Source organism: Carettochelys insculpta, chromosome 2, assembly GCF_033958435.1.
Source record: "Carettochelys insculpta isolate YL-2023 chromosome 2, ASM3395843v1, whole genome shotgun sequence".
NCBI lineage: Eukaryota > Metazoa > Chordata > Testudines > Carettochelyidae > Carettochelys > Carettochelys insculpta.
In genome coordinates this window covers 65469382-65495364 of record NC_134138.1, presented here as the reverse complement: position 1 = coordinate 65495364, position 25983 = coordinate 65469382, and the positions used below count along the sequence as shown (strand labels likewise).

Sequence of the window (25983 nt, the reverse complement as noted above, 5' to 3'; positions counted from 1 at the left end):
CTTTTACAACCACCCCCACTTCCAATGAACAAAAAGAAGCATATTTTTGTTGAATACACTTTTCTAGGGTACCTATCATTAGCATCTGAGCTTCTCACCTAAATTAATGCATTTATCCTCTTAGCATCCCAATGAAATAGGTTAGTATCACTATCCCCGTTTCATAGCTAGGAAGCTGAGGCACAGGTCTTTGCACAAGGTCACAGAGGCAGGTCCAAGACCGAGATATCCTAAATCTCAGTGTTTGTACCGGTTTAGTAACAGAGAGGTAGCAGTGTTAGTCTGTATTCTATCAAAACAAAAAAGCAGTCATGGAGCACTTTAAAGACTAACAAAATAATTTATTAGGTGATGGGATTTCGTGTGACAGATTGATCTGAAGAAGCGGGTCTATCCCACGAAAGCTCATCACCTAAAAAATGACTTTTTTAGTCTTTAAAGTGCTCCTTGACTGCTTTGTTGTTTTGTGCCGGTTGAGATTGCTTACCTATAAAATATCTGTGAGTCTAGAAGGTGCCACAAGACTTCTTATTGTTCTCGAAGCTACAGACTAACACGGGGCTACTTCTCTGATACTATAAAAGCAATTAGCTCTGCAGTATTAAAATATCTTGAGGCCGTTTCCATCTAAAAGAGAGGCGGGAGAGTCAGACGGGAACGGAGCAGGGGGACCGGGGGACGCTGTCCTGGGCTGCTCAGAAAGTGGCCAAGGAATCTTTAAAGGGAAGTGGCGCGCGAGTTGTTGGGAACGTGCTTTCAGTCGGAGAACGACGAGCCACCGCTGTCGGTTTTAGCTCTTAGTAGAGCCTGGCGTGCTCAGGGAGATGGTTTTAGGGGTGAGGGCGGGGCACCCCTCGGCGTAGCCGGCTGCGAGCGCTTGCCAGTGCGCTGGTTAAGCTGCCTAGCGCCCCCCGTCTTTACATTCGATCTTGGGGAGCACAGACCGGTGGTAAGCAGCGCAGCCCTCCCTCTGTGCCGGGTAGAAACGCTTGGTGCTGTTCCGCAGGCAGCCGCGGGGCAAGCCCGGCGAGGTGGGAGCTTGCATTTCAAGATGCAAATGTCCCATTTCCGTGCAAACGACTCCCGCATTAGCACTTGCTCCGTCGCTCAAGCCGCCTCTTCTCTCTCCTTTGAGGAGAGCGGCTCTCGGAGGAGATTGCCCTCAATAGGCCCGCAATAAACGAGTTTACGGTCGCTCTTGTGCTTCTGTGCATCCTACTGCGAGGGTCCCAGTGGTCCCGGGGGCATCCGAGGAGTTGGGAGCACACCACTGGCCACCAGAGCAATCCACTCCCTCTACCTTCCCGCCAGCACCTCCCACTTCTACTTTATAGCCGCCCTGTTCCCTCGCGAAAGCTCAGGTTACTTTGCCCAGAGTCCGCCGAGCCACAGGGGCTGTCTGTCCTTGCTGCTCCCTCCTGCTCCGCCAGAGCCACCCAGCCCCAGCGACTGGATTGGGCGGCCCGTCTGGACGCACCGCTGGGCCGAGGGCGTGAGGACGTGGTGCACCAGATGGCTGGGGTTAGTGTGTGTGGATGACGGGTGGGAGGCTGGCTGGAGCCGGGGGGGCTGCCGCGAGCGAGTGGCCAGCGGGAGAGGCGCTCGGGAGCTGTTAGGAGACGAGGGAGGCTCGTTGGCAGCCGCTCATAGAGCAGCAGTTTGTTCAGGTAAAGTAAAAGGCATTTCATGCCCCCCACCCCCCTCCCCACCGCCCCTGCAGGGGTTTGACTGGAATGCTAGCGCAGCACATTGTCAGAGCTGGTTGCCGCTGCTTTATCAATGCCGCTATTGTGTGGCTGACAGATAACCGCGAGCAGAGCTCGGGGCTGGGCTGGCTCCGTAGGACTAACACCCTTCCTGCAGCTTGCCAAGGTGTCGATTGGGAAATCTCAGTCGGGGCAGCGGTCCTAGGATTTAGCGTTCCGCCCTCCCTTCCCAACATGTGGGGAAAAGCTTCCGCAACTGAGAGCTCCCTCGCCTGCGCCAGGAGAGTAGTTTCATTTCGAGGGTATGGCCAGCTCTCTGTTTACCTTAACGTATGAGTGAGAAGGATTGGGGAGGGGGGAGCCCTTGCCGGGTATTTCTGTCAGATGCTTAACTACTTTTATGCAGCTTGGACTGTCTCTGCCTTGAAACGGACCAACAGGTTTTGAAAATGCATGTGAGATGTCTGCAAAGTTTGAAGACTCCTTCATAGAGACCTGGCTGGACTCCTGATGGTTGGAGTTTAGATAACTTGGCATACACATGGATTTAAAGTTAGGAAAGACCCAGGGAAAAAAAAGGAGGAAGTGAGAGAACACAATGTAATACTGCGCTTGCAGCTGCGGGAGAGCAGATGGATGTAATTCATTTGCAGATCTGGTTGGGAAAGTTTTACAAGTCATTGAAAACTAAGTAGCATCGCTATAACGGGTCATTAAAGGCCAGCTATATTTCTAGATTCTAAACAGGCTGTCTGAAGTGTTAATTAAATGTAAAGGGAATTTTTTTTTTTACCATTAGGCATGAAGAGAGGCAGAGATTTAATTAGAAATTAGTCACTGTAAGTACTTACTGTCACTTTCATTTTATGGCTATTAATTTCACTGGTATCTGGGGAGGAAAAAGCCACCAAATTAAATACAAAGCCAAAAAAGTGATCACAAATTAGATTCTAGGTATTTTAGAATTAATCTTCCCAGGGTTTAGTCCTTTTTTCTTGCTATTTTGACAGGTACTGAAGGCTGAAGTGGCTTAGTTTAAAGTAAGTCCTTAAAAAGAGTCTTCCCTTAAAGAGTAACTAAATTATTTCTTTCATTTGCCGCTATAACAGATCTCCCATACAGTACTTCTCACACAAGTGTGGTGCTCATGAATGATGGGTCTCTCCCACTTGTGAAAGAAATCTAACACTGTCCTGGCCATATACAGGTGAGATACTCTGTATGAAATCTGTTCAGAAATAAGATCTGTTTAGTAGGCTGCCAAGGGGATTTATGGATGGTGCTTTGTGATTTTGGCACTCAACTGTGTAATGATGCCCATAAAACCATGTTTCAAGTTGCGCGTGCACACACACACACACGTGTATCGTGTGTGTGTGTATATATATATATATATATATATATTTGCCTCAAACCAACTTTTTTTTTTTGAGCAGGCTGTTTGGCTGCTTTACAGAGTGTTCTCAGCTTGTATTTTCAAACACTTTCTTTAATAAGACTGTATCCTCCCAAATGACCCACGGCAATTTTAAAGAGCGTATTAGCTAAATCCTAATAAGACAGCATAACCTGACTATTGTTGAATGAAGAAACTGGGACATATTAATTTTTCAATTAGTCCAGGTTTTTTTCTAATGAGCAGTGGAAACTTCTGCAGTTAAAAAAAAAACAAACAAACTAGGTTTGTGTTAAAATCTCCTTTAAACTACTTTACATGTGATTTCATCACATTCTTCTACCTATTTTTTGGTTGATGTGAAGTCCCTTAAGCCAGCTCCTGTCCACCAAGACATGCCTTAGTTCGCTAACAAAGACAAGGTGCAGCAGTTTCAGGAATGTGAATTGCACTGCTCATTCTGCTGTCACAGCCTAATTATAAGGCTGCCTTCTCCAAAGATTTCTGTCAGAGGGGTCATCAGATCTGATCTTTTAAGAAAACATTTGGGTAAATATACATGTCCATCTTTTTATTATTTTAGTACAGAAAAAACAGTTTGTCCAGCACCATCAGAAAAGCTTATAAAGAGAGGGGGTGGGGGGTAGACATTAAATCATGTTTTCCCTTCTCTTTTAATGACGGGGCTCTTTAAAAGACAATGCCCATAGGGTAGTCCAGCTTCTTGTCAAAATGTAATCTACTGTTCCAGATGGTAAACATTCAAAGACATATTTATGGCGACTTCTACATACCTCAGTTTGACATTTGTTTTCTTCTTGAGAGCACTTGTACTGAGTACACATGACATTCCCATTAGCATCCTAACAGCTGTAAAAGTGTTCAGAGATCACAAAGATCCCCTCACAGTGAGATAAAAATAATCTGAAGAAAAAAAGAAAAGACCCGGGACCAATACAACTGCTCTGCCTCCCTCACCCCAGCAGATTATTTGCCAATAAACCACACAAGGGTCACTAATTCCAGAGGCACCAAAAAAGAACTAAAAATTGCTGCATGAAAGCTGCTTTTTGTTACTGTTAGTTTGCTTGGTAGAATGTTGAACATGCCAAGCTTGTGTGTATTACCAATATATCTTGTGATATAGGAAGATTTACCCTAAATGAAATTGGATTCTTTTTTTCATGTTCCTCCCCGCTGTGAGGACTGGGTCAGATACAGAGTGACTTTGTAGCTATTTTCCCTTAGTATCTCACCCAGTGGTACAAGCAAAAGTGAGAGCCCAAGAACTTTGTTTGAATGTGTTATGCATTGTGTTAATAATGTGTCAGTTTGTTAGTTGTCAGGTGCTTCCTCTTTTAGCACTTTAAAATCATGGTGGGTGAGCTGGTTCAAGTTATAAGAAGCAGAAATTGAAGTTCCATATTGGCGTTCCTTCCCCGAGCTTTCACTAGCGTGACTCAGTTTCAGAGGGGGAAGCTTAAATATACTTGGGGTAAATTCACATTTTAAAAAAAAGAGTTGGTATCTTTCCAAGTCGCATGTAAATACTTCAAACAAACAGACTAACTAGGACAGTATTAGTAGGAAATGGATATATATGGGAAGTACTGGTGTGAGAGTTATAATGACAGTTCTCCCTCCAGGCAGGGAGTGATAAAAGCAAACTATTTAAAATGTTGTGATGCTCAGGACATTATTCCCAAATGTGGAAGACATTATAAACCCACACTCATAGGAAATTAGGCAACTATGGAAAGAATGATTTTTGAATGATCTGCAAATTCTGTTCTGACTGGATCATTTTATTACAGAGAATTCAGAATGATTATTATCTAGTATTGTGCCCTCAGTTTTGCCCAGGGAGTATGAAGATAATGTTTAATAACAGGGTTTATCTTTAGTCACACAAGCTTTCACCCTTCTCATGGAAGTTATGGGTCTCGTGACTTTCATGCTTTAAAAAAACAAAACCATGATATTTAGGGACTTATTTGAAAGGTGAGTGAAACTGATGTGGCAATAGCTGAGGACTTCACTTGTGATTGCCCTGAGAGCTGAAAAAATTAAACAAAGACTGGGAATTCATTGACAATGCTGTGGTGAATCATCCTCCACCCAAATTTCTGCTAAGGTGTTTGCCTTGATAGCGCATGGAATTGTGCTTCTGTTCATAATTCTTCATTAGGTTTGTTTTTTGAGTCTTTCCAGGCTCTTGTATTATGATAAAATGCCGAGCTGACCCTCTGTTATCCTTGAAGATGTATAGCTAACATCATGACTAAAAGGCCTAGACAAGTGATCCAATTTAAATACAGCCTGAAATTACTCTCAATATATGTAGGTCCCTAAATTCAGCATGCCAATAGCTTTGTGAGCATAACAAGGCTTAGGGAGTTTGTGTTGGCCGTTCATAAATTCTGGCATCAAAAGGGACCTACTGATGAGCCAGTCTGACTTCCCTTGGAACACAGGCCATAGAACATCCCCAGTCTTGATTTAAAATTTGCCAGTGATGGGGAAACTTTTCTTTATTCTTCTTGGTGCTTATGGACACAAGTGATGTTTTGAAGCTGACCCAGGCACATAAGGGGTTTGGCCACTATCTGCCTTGTAAACCTGGATGCCATATAGCTATGCAGCTCTAGTCCAGAACACCAACCCCAACAGCCTGCCAGCAACTTACAAGCCTCACCCTGGCTTGTGCCCAACATGGTTATTTCTTGCAGACAGACCTTAGTGCCCTGCCAGTGCCAAATTCATCTTCAGATCATCTTGTTGTGGGGATTAGGCCCTCATTGAGAAAGTGTTAGGCATCCTCCCTTTTCAGAGACTCCGCAGCCTGTCAGCTCTCCCAAAGCACACCCTTCCCTGAAATTACACAGCACTGACAATTTATAATGAAAGCAAAATAAGTTTATTAGGAAAAGAGCCCAGCTTAAGGCATGAAGAGCAAAAGCGATGAAGATAGAGATGGCTTGCAAGAATGCAGAAGAGGAAAGAGACATATGAAAGTCTAAAACTTTAGCAGTTTTTGTTCAAGATAGTTTCGTTCACGCCCAGTCTCCTTTCTAGCCTTTACTGGTTGGGCCTGAACAGGATCTGACATGGAGATCAAATTGCTTTCTTTGTCTTTTAAGGCAGCGGTTCCCAATCTTTTTTCAGTCATGGAACACTTGGATGTCACAGTGCTCTCAGCGGAACTCTACCTTTTTTACATCATCATATTAATTATGAGGAACATTACTAAAGGAAAATATTTCATAATCCTAATTAAATGCAACTCAACAAATAATAATGAAACCAGACATTAACAAAACAAATATAGCAGGGATGACAGATGAAACATCCCCAAATGTATTTTTTTGTCCCCTGAGAATGAGGCAGAGAAGGCCATTTCTCAATTTCACTGGTGGAACACTTTGCCGTAGCTCATGGAACACCAGTGTTCCGCTGGGCCACAGTTTGGGAACTGCTGCTCTAAGGTGAAGGATTAAGACTGGAGTCATCCTCTGTTCCTGTTCCTTATGCCAAATGAAGCTGGAAGACTCAAGGGCTGAGTTCAGTGTCTAGGGGTTCTCTTAACAATACAAATAGAACCAACTCGAGCCCCTACCCAATATCTGGGAAAAAGTAATGCCTTGCCTGGGCACTTCTAAGAGGCAGTACTTTCTCAATCCCAAGCACTAGAGTCTGTACAAAACAGAAAACTTTTATTAAAAGGGAAAGAAACTCAGTATTAATCTGGGAAAACATCTCTACTATATCAACAGCACGTGGCCATAAACAAATGGAATTCCACAGTGCAATGGGCAAGTCCTTTGCCTCAGTTTCACACTTTGTGGAGGAAAGTCTAAAGAACGACAGTCCCTTTAAGTCCTCTTCCCACCTTTTATGTCCTCCACTTGCTACTCTTGATTAGCAAAGACCCAGAATTCAGAAGTGGGCACACCTCTTCAGCTGGCTGTTCGCTGCCACCTCTCCTGCCCTGGGTCATGTGCTGCTGCTCTGTGCTGCTGTTGCCACTTGCTGACCGGCACTTCTGAAATCCTGTGTTCTGAGGTTCCGTTGCTTAATGTAGATCCTTAGCGATTTCACTGGGTAGCAGGGAACCTCACTGCCACAATCTCTGCATTGTCTTTGAACTCAACACTGTTCCCACACTACATCTAAGGCAGCGGTGGGGAACTCTTTTTGGGTTGGGGCTCACTGACCCACAGAAAAAAAAATCAGTCAGGGCACAGAAAAGTGAGAAGCAACAAAACAAAACAAAGCAAAACAATGCTTACTTATGTGGCCCCTAAGGCACTTCTCTCCCTTCACAATACAGCACCACAGTTGGCAGGGGGTGTAAACAGCAGGGGGAACTGAGATTCAGGGTTTCCAGGCCACATTAACATTTCTGGGTGCCCAGGGTGGGATCAAAAACTGGGGTTCAGGGTTCAGTGTGGGGGGGGGCTGAGGAGCACATGTGGGCTGGGGGTTAGGACTCTGGATAGGAGGGAGGGTGCAGGAACAGGGTAAGGGTGGGTGTTTTGGGCAGGATGATGGGCGCAGGAGTGGGCTGGGTTTAGGGTGTCTGGGTTGGAGGTTAGGTGCATAAGTGGGCTGGAGGCAGCAGTAGAGGGGTTCAGGAACAGGTTGGAGGTGAGGGGTCTGGGCAGGCAGCAGGTTGCAGGAGTGGTTTGGGGTGTGATCTGGGTGGAAGGAGGGAGCAGGAGCCAGCTGAGGTGAGGGTCTGGGAGGGCAGGTAGCGAAACGGGGTGGGGGGCATGGGTGGGAGGGATGGAGGAGCAGGCTGGGATAGGGAAGTCTGGGCAAGAGGAGGGTGCAGAAGCAGGGTGGGGGATGAGGGTCTGAGTGATGAGGGAGGCACTTACCTCAGTGTGTCACTACTGCTGCCCACTCCCCTGGCTTGGGGAATGACAGTGTGGCCAAACACTCCCTGGAGATGCTTTTTTCACACTGCTCCCAGGCACTGTCCTCCCCCTCACCCCCCCGGCAACCAGATTAGCTGTGGTTCCAGTCAGTTAGAGCGGAGAGACAAGCCTCTCCAGGCAGTCTGGAGGAGAAGGTGGCAGGGCAGCGCCCATACCAGGCAGAGCCTGTGTGCTGGATCCAGCCCCAACTTGCCTAACTCCAGCCTACAAGGCTTGAAGCTCCACCCCCTCCCCACCTGCCACAGGCAGGATGCCGAGAAAAGGAGCCACAAGCTTTGGTGGTTGCATTCGGGTAAGCTGTGTTCTGGATCTGGACTGTGAGCTGGGGGTTCCCACCCCGATCTAAGGCATAGCCTCTTGACCTGCTCATCAGTGATTCGACTCTGGTAATCCCTGGACAGAAACAATGACTCTCAGTTGAGTCACATCATTTCTAAGCATTGTAGATGGGGAAGGTCAAGTGACATCTAGAACTCTTTAAACATAGTTCACACCTCATCATCTCTGGGATTTGGCTCCCCTTACCCCGGTAAGTGAGTGAGATTCAGTTGAGGGTGACCTCCTCAATCAGAGCAGGCTAAGTACGGTTTTCCCGTTAGTCATACAATCAGGGCACCTACATTGCATTACACTGCGCTGGATACTAAAGTGATTTCTAAGACAACACCAACAAAAGTGATCATTTTAGCACAGCAGCTCCATCGTTGTGTGCATCTAGGCAGAGAAGGCATGTCTATACAAACACAATCTGCCCCTTATGTTTTTTTCCTCACAGCTCATCACTCGATGTCAGGGGGATAGCTCATTCACTGCCTGCTTACAATTATATCATCCAAAGAGATGTCTTTGTCTTACAAATCAGGCAGGCCTCCTGGGTATTCAGACTCCTGTGTCTCTCTGAGGTTCAGGAGCCTGGTTAATTCTCTGTCTTTGCATTCGGGGTCAGGATAATTCCCACCAGTTTAGCTCAATGGCTTTGTATATTGTGAATATGTAACTTGAGCTATCTTAGGTGATAAAGTAGTCTGTCCTTCTCCTATGTTTGGCTATCTGGACTTAAACATATTTTAATATCATAATGCAGACATGATTCATAACTTCACATGTGAGGTTCTGCTTCACTTTTTCTTCTTAATAGTTTCTCTTCAGAGTTCATTTAAAAGTACAGAAGCGGTAAATGGACACTTCAATATTCTAATTCACAATGAAGCAAATCTTTCCTAAGGTGCTACAGAACCGCTTGTTTCTTGTGAAGCTGCAGGCTAATGAGGCTACCCCTCTGAGACTGCAAACACATGCATTTAATAGTATTAATAACCAGCCTGTTGTTAAGTTTCACATGATACCTTACAAGGCACATTTTGTATAAATGATATTGCAGTAGGTTGTGAATTCAGGGATGCTTAGGATCACAGTGCTAAAGCTCGTAACCTTTTCAGACTTGACCATCACTAATCATTTGGTTACACTGGAGCATTTTTTGTAACAGTTGGTCTTTTTATAAAACTCCCCTTACTGTCCTGAGTATTTGCCTTGACATATTTCCAACCCTGAGCATTGCATAAATTGACACATAACTACAAATTACATTACAAAGTATATTTTGTGAATATTTTTAGGACTCCTATCAAAGATATTGATAGAAACCCCAAACTCTTTTGCAGCCATCTCCCTCATGTATATCATGTTGTGACACTAAAATTCGGAGTAATTTTCCTCAGAAAATATCTTTGCATGCACTTAGATAGAGTTGTAAGAAGATCAGAGCTGGTCAACTAGCAGCTTGGCCAAACTTGGTCAACAAATGGCTTTTTTTTTTTTAACCAAAATCAGAAGATATATTAAAAATATCCAGTTTTCTATAGTGTTGGGTTTTCTTTTTTTAATTGAAAAGCTGAACATTCTGTGATTCTGGTGATTTGTGGGAGTTGTCATTCTGGTGCTTCACACTACAGTTTTCTATAGGAATGAATCCCTGGTAATCTTATATCTCCCATGATGAACCCCAGTGAATCATGGCAGTTGTGTAGCTGCAGTGCATCATGGTGGGTAGATAAGGTTTAGCAGGGGTGCCTGGCCCATTGAAAAGCATGGAGGCCCTCTGGTCCATGAATGGTGAGTGCTTAGTTCTTGAAAATGAGCATGTGGGGGATTAGGAAGGTGGCTTTCCTCAAGAACCTCCACAGAGATGCCAGTGGTCTGTTCCAGCATTGTAATTCCAATATTCAAACCTGATAATTATTATATGATGTGCACCACTTTTGGCTATTTTCATGTAAAAACACAAAAAAAAAGTGTTAGTGAGTCTATGAATCTAAAGGTCTGTAGAAGTGCCAATGGCAAGTACAAGTTTCTTAATACTGTTGTCCTTAAAGCTGCAAATATGGGGAACAAGAGATTACATAAGAATCTAAGCTCATTTTGAAAATAATCTAGCCCTCACTATTTTAGCCTAAACTTTCAGAAACCAAAAGGGGAGTAAATAGACTTCGAAATATATTTTAAGACAATCTCATCATTTGTGAATATGCTGTTCCTGAAATTTGCAAGTATGCTTTTAAAAATTACTTTTTGCTCTTTCTCTTTGTTATCAACCCTATGCTTTTCTAAAAATTTTGTTAATAAATTTACAGGCTTTGTAACGTTTTATTGCAACAGACAGAACACTGTAAGGCTCTGTGTGACAAAGCCTTGTAATGAGGATGGAGTATCAAGCATGGAGAAGCTTGATGAGTAAAGGGATAAATGTGTGTAGTTTCATTAAAAAAAATCTGGTTTCCAGGAGAGAATTGCTATATTGTAACTCTGAATATTGAAGTGTCTGTTTACTGCATCTATACTTTTAAATGAACTCTGAAGAGAAACTATTAAGAAGAAGAAAAAGTGACGCCAAACTGTACATTGAATCGCTGCTTTGCAAAAGCTCCTATAACTGTTACAATACAAGTTGAACCTCTCTAATCCAGCACGCTCTAGTCCAGCAACTCCCGTAATTCAGCATGATTTTAGTTAGCTGGATGACCACTTATCATGGGTGTGGCCGAGTTTCCTGTGGTCCCAAAAACTTTGTTTTCAGCCACCAGTCCAGGCTCTCAGTGTTCTGTTCTGTTATTTAGCTGTAATTTACCCCTAACTGACTATGTCTACGCTAGCCAAAAAACTTCGAAATGGCCATGCAAATAGCCATTTCAAAGTTTACTAATGAAGCGCTGAAATACATATTCAGTGCCTCATTAGCATGTAGGCGGCCATGGCACTTCGAAATTGATGCAGCTCGCCGCGACACGGCTCGTCCAGACGGGGCTCTTTTTCGAGAGGACCCCGGCTACTTCGAAGTCCCCTTATTCCTATATGCTCATTTTCATGGCCATTTCAAAGTTTTTGCCTAGTGTAGACATGGCCAATGTCTTCTAAGAGCCCAGTAAGCAGTGGAAATGTTGGTAATGCTGCTAGACAATAGTGACTTCCTGTGGCCCAGCAAAGTCTCTTGTTTGGCACTGGTCAGGTGCCAGACTATAGAGGTTCAACCTCTATGATATCTTTTGCTGAGCATAAAGTTGAGTGCAACAGACATGAATGAGGCCTTCAAGTTTTCAAATTAACCTGCAAGTAAGGGATGATGAGTAAATGAGGTTGAGCACTGACTTTATCTAAACAGCTTTGAAACTGCTCTTCTTAGTTGCTTGAATGTGTCTTCAACACCTTCCACAGGATGAACGTTGGACTTTTTATAGCATTTACTGCGATGCTATTGCATTTAAAAGATTAGGAGAAGAGCTGGTTAAACCATTTCAGACAATAATTGCAGATGAGTTCAGTACTTTTCCTACTTTCAAATTATCCTGGAAAAGACTTAGTTGTATACAAAATTAGGTCCCTGAATCTGCAGTTGTAGCTGATTGATCAGACCAGTGCACCTGTTAGGAGCTTCAGCCAAATCAAAGAGACTCTATGGGGTCTGTGATAGCAGTGTAGTTGCAGGATCTGCGGCTTACTTCAGTTATTCTGATTTATTTTACTCATTTCTCAGAGCTGATCCCCACTCTCGCACTCCCAGTGCAGAAAGTTGAGAGCCCAAAAAACCTTAAAAATACCTTGTCTTTATCGGCTGTGCTTAAAAAAGCTTCCCAAAGTCACAGATTCCCTGGCCCTGGCAGGTAGTTTGCCACCACCAAGTGAAAAAAAAAATCCCTGAAAACCCAGGAAGTCACACTTGGATATCTCCCTGTGGGGTAACCACAAACTTTCCCCTTTCCTTAGGAGATAGCTTAGAAACAAAGAAAACAAATTAGGTGTTATCTGATAGCTGGCCTTCTGCTTTAGACAGGCATTCATACAGGCACTCCTCTAGGACACAAATCAAACCATTGGCTTAAGAAAAGTAATTTATTCACAAAACAAGAGATGAAAAATATAACAAGAAAGCAAATAAGCATACTTGATTGCTGGGTATAATAAAGCAACTCCAAACATTCTGATTAGAGAACAGTGAATTGCTTCCTTGGGATTCAACTTAGAGGTTACAGAGTACAGAGGGGAAAATCAATCAACCAGCCTGAGAAGTCTGATACCAAACCCAAAATAAAAGTAACCTGATCATGTCTAACTAAACATTTCTGCTGGATCTACACCACAGGGTTCTGTCGACAGAAGAGGCCTTCTTTCAACAAAACTAGGGAGCGTGCACACTACAAATGTGTTCTGTCAAGAATCTGTCAGCAGAATGCAGCAGGTTACCCAGCAGAGTTCTGTCTCGACTGTACAAGGCATAGTGCCTCTGTCGACAGATTCTGTCAACAAACGTATAGTGTAGAAGCTCTGCGGGGTGGGGCCCTCTGTCAACAGAGAGGGCTTCCAGTTCACCAGGCTGCCCTGTTGGCAGAGCTTCTGGTTGGCTGTTCTGTCGACAGAGGGCTGAGCGGTCTGGCCATTTTCTGTTGACAGAGGGAGTTGATGGGGGAGCCGGTACTAGGTGTGGATGTGTTCTGTAGACCGAGGTTCTATTGGGAAGTATCTGCCCACAGTGACTTTTGTCAACAAAACTATGTAGTGTAGACACAGATTTTCTTTCTATTACATATCTATATGCTGATTATGAGGTGGCCGGGATATTTATTGAATTTATTCATCCTGAGTAAGATTAAACATCTTGTCTGTGTCTCTTTGCTCCAGCCCAGAACAAAGACCCCTCAGCCAGCAATTGTTTCCATTTGAAAAAGGCTTCCTCTCTCCCCAGTGGCTCACCTGGCTATTTCTCACAGAGGAATGCCCTCAGCCCATCCCCAGATGGGTTTAACCCTTTATAGGCATTCATTTATGACAGCATTGCATCAAGTATTTCTATAATACCCACTGCTGCCCAGTTCAACCCCCCACCGTGGCCTGGCTTACCACCCGAGCAGGACTCTGGCTCAACCCCTGCCCCAAGTCAACCATCCACCTGCACGCGCAGTATCAACTCAACTCCATCCCCCACTCCCCTGTAGCCCTAACCCACCCCAGGCTCAACCCTCTCCTCCCACAGCCCCAACCCACTTCCAGGCTTAACTCTCCCCAGCTGCGTCCCCCCAACCCCAGGACTTACCTTTCAAAAGGAGCTCCATGTGCTCTTGCTGCTTCCCTGGTTGCAGAACATGCGTTCCACTGGTGAAAAATCTGCCCCCCAACTTACATGAAATGTGGGTTATGTGAGGGTTTATGGGAATGGAACCCTCATGTAAATCGAGGGTCTACTGTACTGCATCAGTTATGAATGTAAACATTACTTGAGACCCAGCACCTCTTTTATTATAAATTAAGCACAGGTACATAGTGGATTGGGGTGGGGTGAAGAAAGAATGAGGAGAAATATAAGGGGATCAAAAATTTTGTAGGTCACATATGAGAAGTAGTAGGGGTTAGGAGAACGAAAAAAATCATGAAGGGAAGGGTATGTTTGACTTGGGAGAGGGAGAATGGAAGATGGAGAAAAAAAGATACTAAAAGGTTCAATATTGTTCAATACCATATGTTTCATGACTTGGTTGTTCCAAGCCTTTTGAGGATTGCATCCCACCAATTTGGTTCTGTGGGAGGTATGCCAAAATTAGAAAAGAGCATTGCCATACTAAACTGAAGATACAATAAGTAACAGGAACAGACTGCCTCTTTGCTTTCAGTCTTCAAAGGACTGCATAAACAAAAAATGTTAGATTTCAAAGTAATCCCAGGCTGTTGGTATTTTTTTTAAATGTTTAAATATTGAATCAGTCACTGTTCGGTTATCAGAGACTTTCCATGATTGTTGTCATTCTCCATTATTTCTATTAGCGAGACTGGGTTAGCTCTAATACATGGATTCTTTAATGTATATCTAAAAGAATAAGAAAACATACCCTGGATTGTCATGATCTTGTTTAGCTTTGGAGTTAATGTGTTAAGTGAAATTGCATCAATACTTAGACACCAGAATGAGGGATTAGAGGGAGTAGATTACCATGGTTTGAGCAATAAAAATGTTGTGAAGTAAACCCAACTTCTCTTTATCTGCCAGGCATTATGCTAGTTGCTTTTATGTTATTATCAGTAGAAAGTCAACATTTTTATCTCATTGTAAGTTTGAGCCTATAGCTGGTTGGCAGACTGCTAGGCTGAGTCCTCCTCTACTCTGGTGCTGTGTGAAGTCAGATTCCAGTTCACAGGGTACTGAAGACTCCTGATCCTTGTCCCTCTGGTAGAGAGAGAGAGTTCTTGGATGTATGCCTCCAGAGGGCGAAGGGAAAGAGAGGAAGGTGGTAGAAAAATGTCAGAATGGGAGTTTAGAGGACACCAGATGCTCCAAACAAATAATAAATAGTTTGATTAAGGAGCATGTGTGGGAGATGTACCAGCCCCCACCCCCAACTCCCAAAAACAAGTAAATGTACCTTTTCGGTTTTACACTAGCGCAATAGTTCTCAAACAGGGTCCAAGGGCCCCTTGGGGGCTGCAAGCATGTTCCAGGGGCTCCAGCAAGCACAGCTGGCAATGGCATTAGACCAGTGGTGGGCAACCAAAAATAGGGGGTGGGCTCCATGAGTGGCCCTGCTTCACTTTGGTGGGCCACAGCAATCCACAGCCCACTGAGTTTCCACCTGATCCCTTGTCCACCCCCCACCCATGTGCCTCTCGCACACCAGGGAACTGGAGCCCTGCACTTCCTATTCTCCCCCTCTCAGTACTTTAGGAATGCTGCTATCAGCTGTTCACAGCTATTTCATCTCTGGGAGGAAAGGGGAGGAGCAGGGAGGAGCATGAATCAGATGATTTTCAGGGCTCCTAAAGTGCTTGGAGGGCGGAAGGGGGTAGGAAGTGAGGGGATCCAGTGCCTCCATGTCTGAGAGGTGCGTGGGGGAGGAGGGCAAACAGGGGGTCTGCTGGCCACAGGTGGAGCCACAGTTGGCGGCATGAGGCTTGTGGGCCACAGGTTGTCCATCACTTCATTAGATTCACTAGGGCCCACAGCAGAAAGCCCTAGTCCCACCACATGTGATTGCAGTCTGGAGCCTGAACCCTGCCACGTGGGGCTGAAGCTGAAGCCTGAGCAACCTAGCTTTGCTTTGCTCCCCTGTGGTGTTGGCTCCCAAGCTATTGCTCTCCTTGGTGCCAACTAACACAAGCTCCGCCTTTTATATGCGGAAAATAGTTGTTTGGGCACACCTGGACCATGGAGTTTTTATAGCATGTTGTGTAGCAGAGGAGAAGGGGCTTAGAAAGGAAAAGGTTGAGAACTTTCACGCCAGCTCACCTCTTTGCATTCCCATTGTACCCCTCACTCTCTATCTGCATTTGGAACACAGAACTTGTCTGCACCACAACAGCACCATGAGTGGACCTACTTGCAATGCAGTTGTCCCTCGGTAAAGTGCTCTGTCTTGAAAACAGAATCTAGTGGAGTAGATTGTACTTTTGAACTAATAGCTTCCTAGATCCCAGGGAACTCTGCAAAGTTCCTTTTTGGATACCTTCCCTTTCATTCTTTAGTGGACCAGAGACTGCCTCCTCTCTTTCTCCCATGAGGCAGATGGAGGTTTTCTTCAAACCCTCTGAATCCCCCCATATCCATAGAGAGGTGCTGAAACCCCAATGCCTCTGTTCCCCAGCAGTGTCTGTCTCCCCGACACTTAAGCATGAAGGATTATTTTCCCTGATTGCCACAGAGCATGGGATGCAGGGGACTATGCATTGCTCCCACCCTTGACCCATAACTCCCTATTCATGCCTCAATGGATTTCTGAAGTCGATTGTAAAGATAGGGTGAATGCAGTTGTGGAGGCACTTACAAACTTTTCCTTCATCCCTAATTCCAGATGGGAAGTAAGCAGTCTTCCCTGCAAGCTGGGTGCTTGGGCAGCCTCCCAGGAGAGAGTCAGGTGCCACCTAGCTGGTTACTAGAGCACCCACAACTTCTCCCACTGAGCAGCATGTGTTTCTATTGGTGGTGCATGTCTCGACATGTCTTGGTGCACATAACAAAATTTATTGTGTCCACGCATGGAAAAAAATAGAGAGAACACGGAAAATGAGATCTGCAGTTGTACTCTTAAAGCAAATCAGCACATGTGGCTTTTTCACTTGTTCTGTTTTAGAGCAGGCTCAATAAATATAGTTTAAACAAAACTTAACTAAACAGTGCAGATCATGCACAGATGTTGAGGCAGTTGCAGTGGTTGTTACTGGAAACTTTAGTACACTGCAAAACACAATTTTGAACCTCAAACCCCTGGCAGTTGCTACTGTCAAAGGTGAGCCAGTTTCCATGCTGATGGAAAGAAGAAAGCATTTATGTACAACCATATAACATCACCCTATGCTGTGGGCACATGCCCTGAGTTTGTCAGCATTCAACTGCCTTATTGTAGGCATGGACTGGGCATTAGTTCTAAGTATCCAACTAGCCACACCAGCCAAAAATGCTATTTTTCTTTCTATAATGGCAATAAGATTGCGGTTTGGATTTTGAATTAGTTGCAGAGATCCATTTGTATTTGTGACCTGGGGCTTGTTTATAGAGATTTCTAATATCTAAGTATGCAAACATCCACCATTGAAAAGGTGCAGAACACAGTCGTTTGTCTACTGGGCAGTACATATTTTCCAAGAGTACACCACTCCCATGTTCTATCCACATTATTGACTCAAAGCTGGTATTGAATATTAGCTCCCCATTTCAGTTGTCATCTTCAAGGCCCTCCATTCAGCTGGTCTCAGTTGTCTAAGGGACAGCTTCATCTTGCATTATCATGGTCTCTCACAACTCCACTGAAATTATGGAGCTGTAAACTCGAAGAGCAAAACTTCAACCTTCCTCTGCAATTGGTGCTTTGACCAATGGGGCTGGGCACAACAAATAAACCTGGATGAATAAATAAGGAACTGATGGAACTGGAAAAGTAGAAATGTGGATTATTGATGGCAGAACAGCCTACAAAATGCAGGACTCTTCAAGGAAGTTATGTTATTTGACAGTCCTGCTATTTAGATGCTATTTGGATGTCTAGTTCTGAATATCATTTGGCTTATCATTGGATCCCATCTGCCTTCAGCACCCTTACTATATAATCCCATCTCATAAAGGCCCAACTTCTTTCCTGACCTTGTGTTACTTCCAGGGCAGAGAGACAACCTAGAACCCTTTCCATGTCCCTGATTTTCAGTATCCAGGGAAATGAGTGGCTAGTCCACTCCCATCCTGCATTTAACAGTCAGATTCATTCTGGGGCATTTCTTGGTCTTACAGATAAAGGGCAGGGAACAGGAGGCTTTTCAGACATATTGCAGCAGGATGCAGGAGTGATGGAACAGCAACCACAGAAGTAGGCGTGTCCAGAAACATGTCAGGACTCTAGGGACATTGGAGAAAGGGGCTTACTAGGCTGGGAATGCACAAAGTACCAGAGCTACTGAAGACTTCATCCATTGCACGTTCACTTGGGAAAGTGATCTTGGGAGTCTTCCTTCTGCTACAGGCGTATGGGAAGCAGTCATGAAGTATCTTCCTTTAGAAGAATGGAGGGTCTTGGTTGGGTGCACTGGAGTCACCTGAAAGGTAGGCTTCACTCTTCCTCTTCCAACAAAGGGCATTTTGTCCTGTAGCCCAAGGGTGTGGAATCTCAGGCATGCCAGCTGCAAGCAGTTCATCACGGTTACTCTCTGGTGGACCACAAGAGAGTTGGCTTACCTGACCATCTGTAGGTTTGGAGTCCCGCAGTTCCCAGTAGTCATGGTACATTGTTCACAGCCAATGGGAGCTGCTGGAAGTAATGGGGGCTGGTCCACCACTTATGTCAGGTCCCATTGGCTGGAAATGGCAATTCACAGCCACTGGGAACTATGGGGCTCTGTGCCTATGGGTGCTTAGTTAAACAAACTGTATGGGGGCCCACAAAGTTAACCCTGATGAATCGTGTGCAGCCCGCAGCCTGGGGGTTTCCCAACCTCTTCTATCACTTGGGATGAGAATAAATTGTCTCCATCTGTTGGTGTTTCAGGTCACTAGTGATCAGTGCTTTTCCTGTACATATCTCTCCTAGACCAGCCACAAATCAAGCAACTCTGTTGCTATCTCCTGACAGACAGGTATCCAGGTTTCTGAACCCTGAAAAGTAACCTTTGCTTTTGGCTTCTTTTTTATGACAGCTGGAGGGAAACTTTCTTCTCCTTTTGTATATGCTGTAGAACTAAAATCTTTTGAGGCTGAAACAATGTAATTTCAGATGACCGCACAATCTATCATGCATTTGGAAAGATGTGATGGTAAGACATGTTGGGATACTGCTAGCACACCTGCTATTGGTAAAATCAGAAGAGCCTTAGAGCCGTCATATCCCCCGACTCTCTCCCTCTCATTTGTCTTATGCAGTATGTGAAGTGTTCTCCTTTTAGATTTTTACCCTGTGGCTCTACCAGTTTAGGAATTTGTCACTTTTTTTGCGGCGTTGGAAAGAAGCTTTACATGAAAGTGCACCATACTACAAAATATTTCTAATGAAAGCAAGAAAAATGTGAATTTCAGGGGTGTTCTGCACTTCTCTGTTCTGTGCTTAACCACTTTGGCCTGTGTTGTCCTTTTTTCTTGATTGAGGTTAAGTGGGAAATATTGCAACTTCAGCTTATCCAGTTTAAAATAATTTTTTTCCCCATCATCTGTGTTCATTTTTCCAGATATGGCAGTCATCCTTCTTTAAATCAAAATAGTTAGATTGGCTCTCTCTAGGGGCCAGAAAGGGTTGTGGGATTGGTAATGGGATACAGAGCTTTTCTCCTCTAGGTCACCATCTCTATTTCATTCTACTGTAGATCCATAGTAACCAGTGATGAGTAAACCTCAGAAATGAAAAGTAGTGTTATTATCAGAATCGTTAACGGGCTCCTTCCAGACTCTATGTTCCTCCACTCCTTTTCTTACGAAGAGCTCATGTGAAGACCTGTACATCTGCAGGAAACAACTAATTGTATTGATCCTACACAACCTAGCAACTGCGCTACATGCTCTTGAGCACTATCTACTGGAGTGATAGATACTAATCTTTTTGTAGAGAGTGTATTTTTCTACCTTTTCTTAGCTTCAGCAGCTGTCTTCAAGAAACGTGTGGAAGATCTCCATGCTGGAGAATTCTGTAGAGAGAAAGATTTGCATCCCTAAATGCAACAATATTTAAGGAGGAGACTCCTTGCTCTGTCCTTAACTGCAACACTCTTCAGGCAAACAGGCCCACAGGACCCTCCCTCTTTCCCCCACTACTGTTTGGAAGCATCAGTGATAGTACATGCTGAGGCTTTGGAACATACTTTGGAATGTCACTATGAGATAAGCTCAGAAGCCAGGGGGAAGACGTGAGTGTGCAGCAGGGAAAAATAACCAATTGCTTCTTCACCTCTCACTTTATTTTGGGTTTGTTCTTTTTTTCCACTTTTATTAAGTCACCACCTCTCTGTCTCTCCCATCACAAATCACAGTAACGCTGTGCCTCTGTACTAGAGAGATGTGCTTATGAAACCAGGGTTTTGTTGACAAAACTCATGGATCATCTGCACACCAAATGCACACAATATGTTGCACACAACACAATATGTTGACAAAACTTGGCACTTTTGTGAACAGCCTTCTGCCTCTCCGCCACGAGGTGGAACGCCTTTCTCGACAGAATCTGTGAACAAAAATGCCGTGCAGATGCTCTGGGTGGCCCTCTGTACTGTGCTTCTGTTGGCCATTCTATCAAGAGGGGTCTGGCCTCTATCTGCTTTTGTGTGTGGCTGCTCTCTGTCGACAGAAGTTTTGTTGGAATATCTCTTCTGACAGTGACTTCTGCTGACAGATTGCCGTGGTGTAAACATAGCCCATCTGGCATTGAAATCTCCTTAAAGAAGCTGAGGCTGGCCTTTTATCCCTGTCAATGCAAATTAAGGGACACTTGTGAAATAGTGGTGGGGGGACGTTTGGGGAGAAGCAGTTGCTACCTATGCTGTAGATGTTCTGTAAGAAAACACTCGGGTTTTCTGGCCTAGAAATCAGGCCCTATGTTGAAACATGGTAGCACTAGATACTCCTAGTCTTCAGTTTGCTATGGAGTTTAAAAAATAAAGTTATGCTTGGTGTCTTTCCTAGATTTAGGTTGGAAACTTATAAACTACACATGAAAACAACCCTGAGGTATAGCTAGACCTTTGTGTCTCTCTCTGATTTTGTGTAATCTTTACTAAGCTACTGCTAACTGGTTAATTCTCATAAATGTGAAGCTCTAAGCCATATATTCCAATAAAATTAGTTCGTGTGTCATGGCTGACTTCCTATAACTTCCCTGTAGGTTTCTAGCAGCACTCACCCAGCTAGTGGACACGTTTGTGAGCCTTCATTTTCAAACTGCTGCTTTGCTTTCAGCCTGAATACAGAACATTAAACACAGAAAATGTTTATAATTGTGAAAGCCCAAAACAAATGAGATTTATCTGGGTTTGGGGTTTTGTTACAAACCTAAAATCAAATCCACTCAAAGTTTTTAAGCCTGCTTTGGCTGAGTTTTGTGGCCCTTGACTTGCGTGGGGAGAGTTTCAAATTGACCTCAATCATGTTTTCAGAATCATTAAGAAGTAAAATTCAAAGTGAACCTTTGATGCTATGCATTATCACAGAGATTCATATTGCTCTTCACATTGTAGCATTTGGTTCTGCACAAATATTATTGCCCCTCATTGACATTGGCAGTATTTCTCTTTCTCTGTACTGCATGTTGCCTGTTCTTTTGGCAAACTCTGTTCATGGTATTTTAACCCTCGGAAAAGCTGGTTCTTCTGTGCTTGTTGTGTTATAGGCTCACTAATTTAAAATAATGTAGTGAACATTACTACGTTGCCAGCCTTTATGCAGAAAAAGACTATTTTCAGCTGCCTTTTAATTAGCTTTCCTTTACCCCCTGGCTAAAGGGTTAACCAGCATAACTTGGATTTATTCATTTGGTACATAGCACCTTTTAAAAAAAAATTTACCCACTAATTTAATTATTAGTCTAGGTAATTTGATTTTTCCAGTGAGTCAGACTGCTGATTTTCACCTGGGTGAGTCAACTCATATCTATTCTGTTTTCCCCCCAAAAAGCTCCTTGTCTGAAACTAAAAACTTTATGAATGGCATCAACTGTCTGTCAGTTTATTCCTTGCCAAGCTTTACTTGGGACCATACCAATTCAATCAGCTGCTGCTGTTGTCTTAGAAAACACCATTTTTAATTTCTCCTTTCTATTTCAAGGCATATTTGGGTATCCCTGAGTTCAACAGAATGATTGTTTGATCCCCAGGAGGTTAAAGCGAATGAGAGCCAGGAGCATCCTGGGTTTTAACCTGAGATAAACTGCTGGAATCTCTGTGTGACCTTGTGCAAATGAGTTGACCTCCTTCTGCATCATTCGCCCCATTTAGAGTATTGGGTAAAAAGCTGTCTTCTTTGAAAGCTGCATCCCACATCTGAGCTTCATTTCATTGAAAGAGTGAAGGGTGACAGAGAGGAGATGGATTGCACCAAACATTTTAGGTTTGGATTGTTGGTGATATTTATGTCAATGGATATAATTTCAAGCACTCACTCTAACAGTATATGTTTACTGTATATACTAACTATATAAGTTTTAATCTCTGGAAGAAAAGAATTACTTTCATGGTGCACCTGACTTTTCCCCTGAACTGACTGGCCAGGAAATATGTTGTTATTTAGAGATTCCCCACACAGTATTTAACTATTCTTTATTTACTGCATTGCTTCTTCTTCACTCATTTCCCATCTCTTATATCTTCTTGGTGGCAGCTAACGCCTGAATATTAGTGGTCCATGCAATTTGCTTAGCCGCTTGCTGTGGAGTTCACTTTTACTGTAACTATAGCTGCTGTATCCTTTTCCATAGTTCTCACTGTTTCTGAGGTTGATCTTGTCTATTCTAAAAAAGGCATACAATTACTGTTAACCAATATAAACACCTAAAAAAAATCCCACTGGCTTAACGCTTAACTTGATTTAACTAAATCCAGTAACTCACTGGAGCAAGCTAGAATGGATTTTACTGGAGGCTTAAGCCAGGATAGGTGCCTTAGGGATTTGTATTACTTTAACTAAGTCAATTTTAAAATAAGTTGCATCAGTTTAGCTAAATATCTAATATAAACAGGCCTGAAAACTGGATGATATTATCAATGAACTTCACTAATTCATCTGTCTTCCGACATTAGGTATTAGGGTATTGGCCTAGACAATGAGGGACCAAGTGTTAATTCTGTGCTGTGCCACCTGCATCACTCTGGGACCATGGGCAACTCACTTAATCTCCCTGTTCCTCAGTACCATATCTCACAGGGGTATTGAGATTAATTACATATAAGATTGTCAGAGGCTCAGATATTATTGTGATAGGGGCCAAAGATATACCGTAGAGACACAGGTAACAATCTCCATTGGTAAGTCAGTCCTTAGTGACTTCTACATTTTATTTATGTCTAGAAGTCGTTGCCAGTTGGGAAGCAGGGATCTCAAATTTACCTTAAAAGAGAGAAAATGAGGGACAAAGTAGAATAAGCTTATTTTCAAATAACTTACATTGAGTGTTGGATACCAAGCTCTAGAATTTGACAGTGGTAGTTTAGATGCGTTTTGAAATTATATGAGCACACATGTTGCATCATGCCCTATGTCATGTGCCAGAAGAAAAGGATTTTAGCCTGAGATGTTGTGTCTGTATTTTCTGGCATCTTGATGTAGCTAATCACCACCACCAAATTTTCAAGAAAAGGGCATTGGTAACACAGCCAGAAGACTATGGGAAGTCTTTGCAGTGCATCAGCTAAGATTAGCCAAAAGAAAGCAGAAGGGCATGGGTTGTAAAAAAGGAATACTGAAATATTAAGAATCTTCTCAACAGTGGGCTAATATAACTCTTGCCCTCACTTCCACAGGGTAGTCCAGACTTTGCTTCCTGTAAAAGGGCAGGATGTGGAAAAGCTGAATGTCAGTATATGAACACATTTTACAAGTATGTTGTAGAAAGTGAAGTTCACATTCACTACCAGAACAACAACAACAACAATCCTTACATATTTATATGCACAGAGTTTGGAAAATTTGAACTAGCTTTAGCTTTTTGGATTTATTTTAGCTTGGGATTTCTTTTCTTCTGATTATAAGCCAAAACTTCATTGGATCCCCACTACGTAGGTTGTACGTAGTTCTCAGAGAGGCTAATGAAATGTGGCAGTGCTGGGACAAATTATGGAACATAGCTAATCCAGATTTATAAACAGTGGTAAGTTTGTTTTTCTAAAGCTAAAGGAAAATCCTGTTTTTTAACAGGGGAACATCATAATGCTCCTAAATGTGTATCTCATTACACTTATAACCATTTATTGTATGTTCAAAACAAAATTTCAGTTGATTATAAAATGAGATTTGCTTAAGGTTAACAATGTAATAGATTCAAAGCCATTGCATAACTTTTTCAACCTCAGCAAATATGTTACAAATGTTAACTATTTTTGTGCTAACATAAAGCAAAAATCTTAATTAATCTAAACAAAATAAATGCACAGGAAAATTAGTTTCAAATATGTTTTCAATTTTAGAAAAAAAACTCTGTGTAAATTTTCCTTTATTATTTCACATCTTGAGTCTGAAACCACCCAATAAGATTTTCCAAAGCACTGAGAAAAATGTCAGGGGAGAAGTAACTTTTCCATTCATATTCATGCTGCTATTTGGTGACATTTAAGCCCATGGGGGAAAAAAGCTATTGTAAATATGATTAAACTCCTTCTAGCAGTTCTGAATTAATGGTACTGTAAACTTGAATACCAGGCAGAGCTCTCTGATGTGTCTGTGGGATATTTAAGAAGGTGAGGTAATATCTTTTATTGGATCAACTTCAGGTGGTGAGAGAGACAAGCCTTTGAGCTTACCCAGAGTTCTGCAGGTTGAAAGCTTGTCTTTCTCACCAACAGAAGTTGATCCAATAAAAGCTACTGCCTCACCCACCTCACATTTCTAATATCCTAGGACTAACATAGGTATATCACGCCATATGGAATACTTACCCATTTCCATTCATTATCCTACAAAGAAAGTAACATTATAATGATATAGTGAAATAGCCTTCTAATTATTTATAATTAACCTTTTTAGCTCTAGCACAAAATGTCCTTACTTGTAAATCAGAGAGCCAAATTTTCCATTCAGTTAAGTTTTTTGTCTTTCAAGTGTTTTAAATTGCTACTAGGCTGGTTTTTGTTTTTTGTTTTTGTTTTGTTTGTTTATAATTCTTTTTTATACACTGGATTTTATGCTATCTGAATGAAATCTTTATGTTGTGAGGAAAGGTGGGGCATTCAGACAGGTTGCAAACCACAATGACTTTTTTTTAAGTATGATGAAACTCATAAAACCTGACTTTTTTCCTTTCTAAAGAATCTATTTCCTTTAGTTAATGTCTCTCACTAACCAACCAACTTAACTTGTCTGCTGAAAAAAATAGATCTGCCAGAACAGCCAGGTAGACAGATCAACTAAGAAAGCACACACATACTTTGGGGCTCATTAACCTCCATCAAGTCATGTCTAAATAATTTTCCTGTTTCCTTTTCCCCTCATTTACCTTGTTTACTTCAAAACTATTTTTTCTGTATTTTTCAGTTGGAACTGAACCTCACTCGTTTCCCGTCACTCCCCAAAAAGCCCTCGGATAAACATCCTTTTAAATACATTTTTTTTCTCCTTCCCCACATTTGCATAAAACAAATGCATTTCTGATGCTTTATAAATTGAGTAGCCACACTGAATGGCATGGGCATGAATCAGAAAATAAATGTCTGCAGATTATGTTTCCCATATGACTACTGAGTATTCACTTAACTCCATGATTCATTCCAATGGAATGGTGATAGAGAACTTTTACTGAATGTGAGTAAGGTTTCAGAATATGGCCCTTAGTAAAGTGTAGGATGGTAAAAGTGAAAGTTGAATGATAAAGGGGCTGGCTGATCACATGAACTGAGTTAGCTTTTAAGGATGAATCCTAGTCCTCTTGCCTATTATCAATTAAATTCTGCTCTCCCTTATGCGAGAGTAAAACTGGATTAACTTTTTTTTTAGTTACTTTAGATTTACACTGCTGTAAGAGAAAGCACAATTTGGGTTTTGCAAATAGAACAGCAGTATCTGGTTTTGTCAGTAGCGAGCAAAGATCTTGGAAGCAAACTTATAGCCTTGTGCCAATGCATTTGTGCAGTGTATCATACTGACCTGTCAAGCTCTCAAAGTCTTCCAAGGAGGACCCAGGATCCTCCTCCTTGTCAAATGATATGGCAGTTTTCCAGTCAAATACATAAAATCATGAAGGAATGTTTAAGGATAAAGGCTTTTGATTTAGAAAAAGAAACCGTTTTTAGTTTTTAG

General features: G+C 42.7%; 1 protein-coding gene across 1 annotated transcript in view; it reads left to right on the top strand.

The window, feature by feature from the left end:
• The first annotated feature begins 411 nt into the window (after positions 1 to 411).
• Positions 412 to 25983, top strand: part of SULF1 (sulfatase 1) — a 189534-nt gene continuing 163962 nt past the window's right edge. The window contains exon 1 of the mRNA XM_074987106.1: positions 412 to 1521. The gene's annotated coding sequence lies outside the window, so the exon portion shown is untranslated. The remainder of the gene's footprint in view (positions 1522 to 25983) is intronic.